Genomic DNA, 12,197 nt, shown 5'->3' on the forward strand with positions numbered 1-12,197 from the left:
GAAAACAAGACAAACTCATTACCCAACAAATAATGTCTCCAATGTTTCAATGCTTGGATGATGGCATAAAACTCCTTGTCGTAAGATGTATATTTTTGCCCGCTTTCATTTAATTTTTCACTGGAGTAAGCTACTGGTTTGTCTTCCTGGCTAAGTATGGCTCCAATGGTTGTATGACTCACATCAAAACGGACTTGGAAAAGTTTGTTAAAATCAGGCAATCTCAAAATTGGCCTTTCAATGATCTTCTTCTTCAATATCTAGAAACTTTTCTCTGTAGCTTGAGTCCAATGGAAAGGCTGACTTTCCTTTTTGATGGAATCCAACATGGGTGCATAGATTCCACTAAAATTATTTATAAACTTGTGATAGAAACTTTGCAACCCATGAAAAATCTGAACTTCAAACAAACTCTTAGGGGATGGCCAACTGATTATATTTGCAACTCTTTTTGGGTCCATTTTCAGCTCATTTTCTGCAATCAAAAAACCCAAATAGACTAACTCCTTCTGAAAGAAAGAACATTTTTTTAAATTTATTAGCAACTTATTTTGCTGTAACTTCTCCAAAACATATCTAATGAGTCGAAAATGTTCTTCCTTGGTCTTACTGAAAATAAGTATTTCGTCAAGATATACAATCACAAATTTTCCAATGAATTCCTTCAACATCTCGTTCATTAGGCGCATGAAAGTGCTAGGGGTGTTACTCAACCCAAATGGCATCACCAGCCATTCATACAGACCTTCATTGGTTTTGAAAGTTGTTTTCCATTTGTCCCCTTCTCTTATTCTAATCTGGCGGTATCCACTCTTTTGATCTATTTTTGAAAAATATGCTGCTCCACTCAAGAAGTCCATCATGTCATCCATTTGTGTCAATGGAAACCTGTACCTAATAGTAATTTTATTTATTGCTCTTGAATCTATACACATCAGCCACTCGCCTCCTTTCTTGGCAGCTAAAACTGTCGGAACTGCAAAAGGACTTAAACTTTCCCGTATCAATCCTTTGTCCAACAATTCCTGTACCTACTTCCTGATCTCTTCGATGTCCTTAGGAATCATCCAGTAAGTAGCTTTGTTTGGTAAACTAGCTCTGGGGATGAAATATATGCGATGACTGATACTTCGCTTTGGTGGTAACTTATCCGGTAAATCATCCACCATAATGTCGTTGAATTCCTGTAACAAATCCTAGATTTCTTCATGTAAGTACAAAATTTCCGTATGCAATAGCACTGCTCTTGGTTTACTTACAACAACATACTTTATCTCATTATCTTCAATCTGTTTTAAAAATTCTTTTCCCCCCATTAGTAGCACATTGTCCCACTAGTCTTTGTTGTTTCTTCTTCCTTAATGGGTACTAGTGTATGCTTAATCCCATCCTTGACAAACTTGTAGCAGTTTGTTTTTCTGCCATGAATAAATTTTTAGTCATATTGCCATTTTCTAACTAGCAGAATATGACACTCGTCCATGGGCATGATATCACAAGTCACCTTTTCCCTATACTTGCCAATATGGAATTCCACCTCACACTACTCGTCAACTAGCAGTTAATTTCCTTTCTTTAACCAAGACACCTTATAGGGAGTTGGGTGCTTTAAACTTTTCAAACCCAATTTCTCCACCATCTCTATTGCAACCAGATTATCAGTGCTTCCACTGTCTATAATTAGTTTGTAGCATTTTCCATGTGACTTACACACAGTCCAAAATAATGCCTTTCTTGGGGTTTGGTCAGCTGTCTCCTTTGCCAGTTTCAACAGTACCTTATTTAAGACTAAGGCCTCTCCTGTCTCTGGTACATTCTCTACCTCTTGGGGTGGTGCCTTTGATTCCTCTATTTGAGCAACATATGCTCCTCTTTATCCAGCTAGTTCACCTTTAGGACACTCAAAGGACCTATGCCCCCACTTGTGGCACTTGTAACACTGGTAGGCAGCTCCTCTACCTCTGACATTATCCCTTCCTCTCTGGTATGGCCTTCCTCCCCTAGTGCTCCTTCCTTTTCTGTTGTCCCTGAGGTCTTTGAACTGCTACCTTCTTCTCTATCATTAGCAGTCCTACCTTTGCCAAAGAATTGTCCTTTCCCTCTGCCAGATCCATGTCCTCTTCTGGTGTTCTGCTTCCTAGCGATCTTTTCTTCTAGCTTCAAGGCACTCTGGTATGCTTCCTCTATGGTTTTTGGAGAAAGAATACTTATCTTGTCCAATATCTCCAGCCTTAGGCCATTTACAAACCTTTTTGTTTTTTCTGGGGTGTATTCAACATAACCTGCTCTCATATTCACCTGATAAAATTCTTATGTATATTCTTTCACAGTCATTCCTCTCTGTTTCAAATTTTGCATCTGTCGATATAGAGAAATCTGGTAATCTTTGAGTAAAAACTTACCCTTCATTTTGGCGACCATTCTGGTCCACTTTTTAATGGGTAACTTATTTGATCTCCTCCTCTCTACTGGGACACTATCCCACCATAAGACCTCATGTCCTTTCAACTTGGTGGCAGCAAATTTAATTTTTCTATCTTCACTAATCTCCTCACATTCAAAGTATTTGTCTAACCCACTCATCCATTCCAATAGCACTTATGTGGACAAAGTACCATCATAGTTTGAAATCTCAGGCTTTGGCTTACTGCTAGTCCATAAAACTGACCTTAACAATATGATTTTAGGTCCTTCCTCATTTGATCCATCTGTCGTAACTATAGCTTCTTCCTCACTGTCATCTCCTCCTTCCGGATCCCTTCTCCTTCCTGCTTCTACTGCTGCTAAATGGACACTCAGGATCCTAATCTCTTCTCTCAATCCTTCATCTTCTACTCTTCAAATAGCTCTACCATGACCTTTTCTTCCGACTTCCATTTTGTAAAAAAAATTAACCCTAACTTGCTCTGATACCAAAAATTGATGGGACCAACCCTAATCACTTATGACATATAATTAAATGTTGATTGCATGGATGATTATTTTGTGGTTGATTGGTTTTATGGCATGGTACAGGAAATCAATGTGGTGAGGACAATTGTCCTTTCCTCGAGTTCTCTTTTCCCACCTCTTCACTATATCAAAGAAACCCTAACCTAGACCATTCTGTTGTTACTCTGGTGCTTTACTGCTTCGTCGAGGTGAGGTCTTAGCTTCTGGTCTTAGGTTGCTGCTCCATGAGGGCTTCGGCTATCCTGTCCTCAGAATGGTTCTCTGTGAGGGTTTCTGTCTACAAGCTCTGGTAATGGTTGTGGTTAGCTGTACGCTGGTCTCTACTTTTCTGTAGTCGTATGGCTCGATTGTGGCTGTGATACTCCTCTATTTGTCAATTCGATGCTCAGCTTTGTGGGCATGAAACACTTGGCTTCTACAAGGTTCTCCACCCGTCTATGGGTTCTGTGCTGGCTGCCTACCTTGTGGCTTTGCGGGTGCTATTTCAGCTGCACTCCTGGGTTGCCTCGGCTTTGTAAATTTGTTTTTCATTGTGTGGTTTCGGTTATGATTTTGCCTTCAAGGTTTTCATCTAGCTATTTGACTGTAAGTTCGTCATTTTGTTGTAGGTCATGGCCGTGGGGTGGCTCGACTCTCAACTTCCATCCGACATTCGAACAGAGGTAAGCTCTCCTTCCATGTTTTAAGCTTCTGCTTTATTTTCTACTGTTACTAATTATTATTTCTCCTTGTGAGTAGTGGGTGCTCTCCAACTGTGACCTTGGTCTGCGGCTTCCTTCCTTCGTTTGCAAGGCTTGGCAAGTGAACTCGCCTTAAACTTTGTCTCTGTTCTCAATTTCTTACTTTTACGGTTCTGTTTGTTGGGTTCTAATGGCCTTGTTTGGTGGCCACTGCAGGTGTACAAGTGGGTTCTGTTAGAGTCGGTCTTCAGCCCTCCATCAGCGATCAAAACTCTTTGCATTTGCATAAGTAGGTGTCTCATCAGTGTTAATTTTTGCATCCCATTAGGCATGCCATAACCCTGATGGAGGAGCTGGTGTGTTTATACTCCTCTTGGCATTGTTGGATCAGGTCATTTTAGTCATGAAGCTCTTTCAAGCTTGTCTTGTCTTGTTTTGAGGTTAATTTCCTAGGTCTAGGGTTTTGGTCAAATATGTTTACAAGGTCATGTGTCTGAAGGTCAATGAGTGTTCAGCAAGCCAGAGGGATGTTTGTAAAGATGTTTCTTCGAAGTTTTTTATCTTGTACAGTTAATTCTCACCTTGGATTTAAAAACTCTATTTTTAAAGCCAAGGTCATTTTTCAAATATTTGTAAAAAGTGATGAAATTTCAAAAGTCTTCAGCGGACAATATGCAACCCTGGTCCCCTTGCCTAGATCCCTCAGATGATCTACCTGCAAAAAGAATCAAGTCAAAGCACTAAATGAGTCAATTTCAGGACAAAGGAAACCAAAAAGTCAATTTTATAAAGTGTCAAAGAGAAACATTAGAAAGTGGGTTTGAAAATGAAATTTTTTTCAAATGGAATTTACAAATACCCAATCTCCCTCCTTTTACTCTCATTGTGCATCCAAGACACTTGCAAGAGAGTTGGGCGAGTGATTGAGGGAAAGAAGTGAAAATTGAAGCGAATTCGGGTGAGTGACAGGCGCGCGACCCGTCAGGCTAGGTGCGCGACCCGTCAAGTGCGCGCGACCCGTCAGAGGGGTTCCTGCAGTGCATTTTTACAACGGGCGTGACCCGTCAGGCCCGCACGACCAGTTGGGCGAGGTGCGCGACCCGTCAAGCCAACCTCCTTTCAAACTCATTACAAATTTGCTCAAGCACGCTCTAAATCATCCAATTGCTTGAGGTAGGTTCTCTAAACTTGGAAATGGTTGCTGGTTATGTGAAGGACATCATGAGTGAGTTCTTAATGATAAAATTGTGCATGAGAAATTGCTCCACATGCTGGTATAGTAAAGTTGCAAAAAGATGCTAGGGTTTGTTGCTGTTTCAATGGTTTTCTCCCTTGTATTCATTTTTCCTTATTCCCTTTTCATTTTCCCTGTATGTCTATATAAATTTCCTTCCTAAATTTGTAAAGAAAATAAACCCTACCCCTTTTCCCTAAAAATAAAAAAATCAAGCCCTAAACCCTACCCCTCATAATACCCATGTAAACACATAAAATTGATAATGCATGTACAGTGATGTTTGCATTATTTTTTCCCTAATTTCCCTGTTATATACATGTATTCCCATTTTCCTTGTAAAAATGTCCCTCCCCTAACATTTCCCTCATGTTCCTTGTCCCCTTGAAACAGCATATAAATTAGCATTTTATAAAGCAGAAGCAGCAGTACATTTTGTCCACTTTGCTCTTTTAAACATGTCAGAAACCGAAACCTATGAGCAAAGTGATGACCAGTCATCAGCTTCAGAGATTGAGGTACAGAGGAGGCCTCATAAGGGTGGTAAGGGTGGACATCATAAGAGAGAGGAGCCCACCTCTTTAGCAGAGTTACAGGCTTGTCCTAAGGTAGTCACATGTTTTCAGTATATGTCTTGCTATGAGTTTTGTGAGAGGATCTCACGGATTCAGCACCACAGAGAGTTGGCTCCCCTATTTGTCTTACACTTGCATGATGGACATGTCAACCTTGCAGGGGTAAACTTTACATTGACACCAGAGGTGATCTCACATGCCACAGGGATACCTAATGTTGGGGAGGTGTGGAACAAGCGCAAGGTGCTGGATAATGTTCACTTTGAGCCTTTTGTCCGGCCACCATTCATGAGACATTTGGCAGGTGTGTTTCCATTCAGGTTTCTCATGAGCGAGTATGCTCCCATGATGAGGCTCATCATGCACTATTTTACCTGTGAGGGCAGATTTTCACAGGTATATTCATATCATATTCGCCTCTTGATGCACTTCACCCAAGTGAGGATGATGAACATCCATGTTTTCTTCTATCAGAACATTCAGAGGATGGTGCCCATGTTGCAGAGGAAGAGCCCGGCACAGCAGTATAGGAGCCTGTACCATTATGGTTTGATTCAACTTATAGTATTGCATCAGTTGGCTCAGCAGGGCATCTCATGGGAGGAGTTCATCTCTCGTGAGTTTTTCACAGCACCACCCTCGCCACATCCTGAGGTTGTTCACGAGGAGGGAGGACCATCTCAGCAGCATGACATCCCTGTCACTAGACATGTCAGCTCCTCACCTCTGGTTACCTATCAGAAAGGCCCAAGGGCCTTATTTGCAGCAGCTCGGCGAGTACTATCTCCACAGCAGGTGGAAGGGGTCTCGCCTTCATCATCAGCTCAGCGAGTGTTATCTCCACATCAGGTGGAAGGGGCCTCGCTTTCTTCACCAGCACAGGTACCAGGGAGGGGCAAGTAGCCCATGATTCATGAGGGACCATCAGGAGTTCCAGATATTGAGCTTGTGGATCTTGAGACCAGTTCTCCTAGCCAAGAGGCAAAGGAGATCATTCAGCATCTCAAAGCTGAAAATGATGCCTTGCAGAGGAGGTTAGAGGGAGCACAATGGACAATCTCATACCTGGAGTAGCGCAACAAATAGTTGGAGGATGAGAAAGTCCTTGATGAGCTATGGAGGATTAGAGGAGATCGAAACTTGAACAGAAGGAGGCCCGGTGACCTATTGCCTACTGAGAGAGAGTCCATGCTCATCCGGGTCAATGCACACTTGGAGAGGCTGTTGGCTAAGGCCAACCAAGAGAAGAGATTGCTGAGGAACATGAAGAACCATTACTGGGCAATAATGCATGTGTGCAAGGCAAAGATGAAAATGTTTCAAAGGCGATTGACCGAGGCACTGAAAAGGAGAAAGAGGCCCAATCCCCTCCGTATCTTGGCTGAGGCTTCACTCAACGATCAAGGCACTAAATAGCCTAGCCACAGCACAAATCCCAAGAAATTTTGAGAATTTTGGGTGAATTTTGGCATTTTTTGGCAATTTGCAGGTTTTTCCCATTAACGGGTCTCACCCCCCGCGCGACCCTACATCAGGGCAACTGCTTTTGACTAAAACTCAGCATTTCCAGATTTTTCATGCAAAGTTACATATGCTCATGGATGGACTTGAGATTTGGTGAAGTTTTGGGCCTCCAGAAAGTCAAAAAAACTAGTAAAAATTGAATTTCTGCCACTTTTTTGAATTGCAGAAAGCAGTCTTGGGAGATTTGAGTTTTGACAGGGCAAATGAACTCCAAATTCAGAAATTCCAGTTGGGTTGGAAAGTAAACTCATAGACCTTTCCAACAAGCCCACTTTTGCTCAATTTGGCCACCTGCAAGTGCCCCAAAGATGGCTCCAAAGGCAAGCGACCCGTCAGGCAGGGGCGCGCGATTTTGATGTAATTTGATGTAATTATTGTACTTTTTAGACACTTTTACTCTTATGTAACACTTCTAGAAGATTCATTCATGAAAAGGGTAAATATTAAATGAATGAATTGGTTTCCTAGCTTATAGAGGCAAGTTGTTTTGATTGCCTAGTTTGTAGTGCTTAGTTTAGAAGTGGTTGAAACAGCTCCTAGGATAGTGAGCTCGACCCATGGAGGCAGGGAAAGAGGTTAGATCATCTATATTATGTACTTTCTTGCTCATTTTCATGGTTGGACTCTTGAGGGAGAAGCTATCATTGTATTATTTCACTGTATCTCTGCAATTTTTGGCTAAGGAAGACCAGGGTTTTGCAGTCCTTTTTGGGATTCTTGTGGACTCATGTGTTGATGGTGTGTTTCTAAATGTTCTTGTAAGTGTGTTATGTGAATCATTTCCTTTCTTTTACTTCTGCACATTAAACAAATGAAGTGTTAAAGTAAGAATTCATGCTTGCCATGCTCTGCTTTTAAATTTGTTTAATTTCAATGTTTTCTACTATCTAAGGGGAATTCAAAGTTATTGTTTGCTCTCCTTGGCTCCTCACCTGTCATTCTTGATCATCCACCTCAATCAAAGGCATCAATACTATCTCCTACCTCGCCCCAAAGAACCCCCTGCAGAAACTGTGTCCAATCCCCGCACCCAAAATTGCCCTCTCCTCAATGTGCCACCAAAAACCCTAAAAATCCCAAAACAACCTTTTTGATCAGTTTACTAGCCTAAAATCAGTGTTAACATATTGGTCATCTCATCCATTGAAGATTTTACCGAGATAGACTGGAGAGAGCCTTCTCCTGCCCCGTAGGGCTAGCTACGAGGCTAAATGGTTTGATGTTGCCTTGAGGTTTATCTTTCTCAGCCTGAGGTGAAATTTCAAGTGCTAACAGGTTCCCCGGCCACTAGTCTCTTGCCCTGACGCCTACGTTTTGTATCGGGTAGGGTCATGCCTTGTCGTTTCTTTGTCTGTTTGTTTCAAAGCATTTGATGCTAGTAGTATTCTGTTGTCAAGGGTTGTGGCTTCGACATCACTGTTTTCATGATTCTGTATATTTATGCCTTCGAGAAGTTAACTTATGAATGTTAAACACACATGGGCAACAAGAGAATCTGAAGGATAAAACATGAGAGTTCAATTTTTATTAACAAGTGATATACATTTATAGTACATATTGTGACCATTGGGTTCCACATCCCAAGGTCTCTTGGACTCCTTTTGTCTATTCGACTTCCACACTAACCCATTGAGGATTAGGTGTCCAACATTCCCCCCCTTAATCCGAAGGGTTATTTATGAGTCCAAGAATAGAGCTGTAATACAAAATGTACAAAAATGCATGGCAGCACTAGGCTGAATGTGCTCTTTGAAATGTTGGTATAAAGGGCAGTGGTTTATGTAGGATACAAAATTCATCTTCAAATGTTCTGAGATTTGACACCACTATTGGGTGGAGAGCTTGATTATAGTCCAGATTCAGATTTTTTATTTCAGCCTTGTTTGGATCTCACTCCTTGACCAGGGGGTATGGTGGGGCTTTCACACCCACTAATGTAGCTTACCCCATGGTGGGGCTTCGAGGGAAACACCCACCAAAAAAAAAATTAGATAAAAATTATGTTGTAAAATATTGTAAATAAGGTCTGAGAGTAGGAGTTATATTAATTTATGGAATTCTTCCCTAGAAGGTAACCCTAGTTTTATATAAGGGAATTGTGTTGCAAAAGTTGATGATTATTATGTGTGAGAAAATGAGATGAGATTGTGTGAGAGTGAAGAGAAAGTGACAAAACATTGTTGTATGTTGTATTCCTTAAATTTGTTGGATAATATAATAACAAGGACTAGTTGTTTCTCTATAGATGTAGCCTAGATTGGGTGAACTATGTATATCTGTGTCTCTCTTTCTTTATTATTTTCTATGTTTGTATTTCCAAATTTTTTTATGTGTTCCATTGCTCTGTTATTTAATTTATTATCGGCCACAACATTTTTATTGTGAATATGGTCTTTACTTTTCATGTAAGTCACAATAAATGGAGGTATCCTAGTCAAATTTAGCTTTGTTTTGATATCCATGAATGCATTTTCTACCTTAACTTTATCAAGAAAACTAGAATAAACAACTTGTTTAAATGTTTGTTAGGATTCTTCTTCTTAGAACAATTGCTTATTGCTTGCTTATCACCTCCATCACCATTTCCTAAATTGATATGTGTGCTTTCGGAGTTACTTCTATTATATGAACCATTGGCACTTTTTCGTCAACCTTATTAAAATATTTGCAAATACGGATTGAAGAAGTATGAATATTACTTGTGTGAATCTTATCATGAGATTTTTCCATGCACTCCTCATTAAAAATAATATGTTAGGAATTATCTATGATATGGTTACTTTTGGAGTTGGTTACTATTCCAATCCTTATGAACCATGATTAAATGCCTCCTGCATTATTATGAAATATCACATGATGTTGATTAGCCAATGTTACGAAGTCACTTTTGTGTCATGTTGTTACATGTTCAAGGGAATCCTAAACCTCAATAGACCATTTACAATCCTTGTTGACCTTTTGTGCCAGCCATAAGAGTGCATATTGTAGCTCATGGCTTCATTAATTTACATTATCTCTTGATATATTATGTTTCAAATAAATGGGGGAATACATTAAGGCCCTCCTTCAATTGTATATTCTCCTATTGACTTCAACTCATTATATAGGGGTTTGATTATGGGACTAGTGATGGTGTTGAATGTCGACAATAGGGAAAGGGGATCTTCGTGATATGAAGTCACAATTAGACCTCACACCATTTAGAGTGGAAGTGCCAACAAGAAATATGGCGAGTTTCTATAATGGTGGTCTCAAAGATGTGCCTTGGCTACAATAAACACATAAGAAAACATACACATAACTTTGGTGGTAGCAAGTAAACGTTGTGGAATATCAATTGTCATGAATAAGAGGTTCCTTCATGCAAAGGGAAAATAGAGTGAGCCTCTAGAAGAAAATTAATAGCATTATCCCAAAAGAGACACATACACATATGAGAGAATCATTAATTAACCTACAAATTATTTGACAATATAATAACGATCATGAAAGCAAGGAAAACACACCATCAACAAGATATACACTAAATCTAACAAAATATTTCATTGTCCTTAGCATGAATGAAATAACATAGATTGTAAACATTTAAAGAATGGTCTTATGCCATCCATGATATATGCATGAAAGTGTGTTGGCTCTTGAGAGCTTCTGATCATTAAGTGAAAGTTCTAAGTATACAATATGGTGATATGCCACTAGCCCCATTAGTGAAACAAGAAGCTACCACTTACTTCTCCAAAGTATGATACATACTCCTATGATAGCCTAGAGAATCCAAGGCTCCCAATCTCTAGTTCAAAGCCCTTTGCTTGATTTATGAGTGTTCATTTGTAACAAATGAGGTGACCCTTAAAGTCCCCTTATGACCTTTGAGATACATCATGACACCTGAGCTTCCTTTGTCTTTATTCTAACTAGTAACTCTTCATATCCCTATTTGACTCTTGACTTCCACTTACATTTACATTTCTTATTTTTCTCTAAATACAAAACCTCATAAGACAAAATGTGGCTAGAGGCCAATAACACAAAATCTATACATTATGCCTGAGTTTGAGGAAACTCTAGCTCAAAAAATTATACTTGAACCTTTGATTTAACGTAGTGGTACCAAGCCTTGTATTTCGTTATTATGTCCTCAAATTTTGATGGAAGATATGGTCTGTGTTCAACTTTTTCCTCCATTGCATCTTGGAAAATAATTCTGGAGCTAGTCTAAACATTATTCAACAATAAGAACAACTTCATGTTTAATTTGGTAGATCCAATTACAAACTATTGAATGTTCTACCTTGTGATCTCCAAATCATATTTGTTGGACATTTGCCACAAGTTTTTCAAGAATTCTTCAATTTCTTACCTATTTTTCCCCTTTCTTTCCACAAATGTTCCAACACAAAGAATCTTGTGCACTCTAACCAAAGAGTCTAAGCTATGATATAGTCACGAATAGGTAGTTATGACATTGGCCACATAAGTGTTGAATTGTTTGTTTATATGTAAAATCATTCTGAACCCAACCCTTTCCAACTCTGCTTCTTGACTTGTTTTCCTGGCCAACTCATCTAGTTTGTTTCTCCACTTAATGCCCCATTCCTATATCACATTGATCATTGCAGAAGATGTGTTTAGAACTTTGTCATTTTCCCACGATTTCTTTTGAATTGTATGCAAGGGAACTACCTCCTTGTGGAGAGTCATCATTTCCTCATACATTTGTCTCATAGTACCTCCCAAGCATTGAATTTATTGGAAACAATGTTTAATATTGATAGGTGGTGAGAATCAGTATTAACGATAACTTTAAAATTTTATGCCAGTTTATATTTTCTCATTCAAACATGGAAACCATTCATGTTACTAGCAATAAAACATATTTAATAGCAATACAAATCAGCACATGAAACATACACATGAGACTCAGATGTTTAACATGGAAACCCTTTCGAGAGAAAAACCACCAAAACTTGTTTGTTATTTGATGTAAATATGAATTCCCCTTGATTTCTAGCACCCACTAATATGAAGCACCAACTCCCTTCTTTTGTAGAAATATAATCTTCTTACCAAAAGCACCAATGGAGGCACTTCCTTGGAGGGCTTCGAGGAACTAATAACTAAACCCAAGCTAAAGGAAACATGAGAACCAACCAAAACAAAACAACTAAATAAACCCACAATCTCCATGGTTATACAGGAAATGGAAAGCCTAGGAAATCCACTGTCAATCCA

The sequence above is a fragment of the Pinus tabuliformis genome, chromosome 3_1 (assembly GCF_031772625.1).
Source record: "Pinus tabuliformis cultivar Carrire ecotype Pingquan chromosome 3_1, CPIR1, whole genome shotgun sequence".
Taxonomy (NCBI): Eukaryota; Viridiplantae; Streptophyta; class Pinopsida; order Pinales; family Pinaceae; genus Pinus; species Pinus tabuliformis.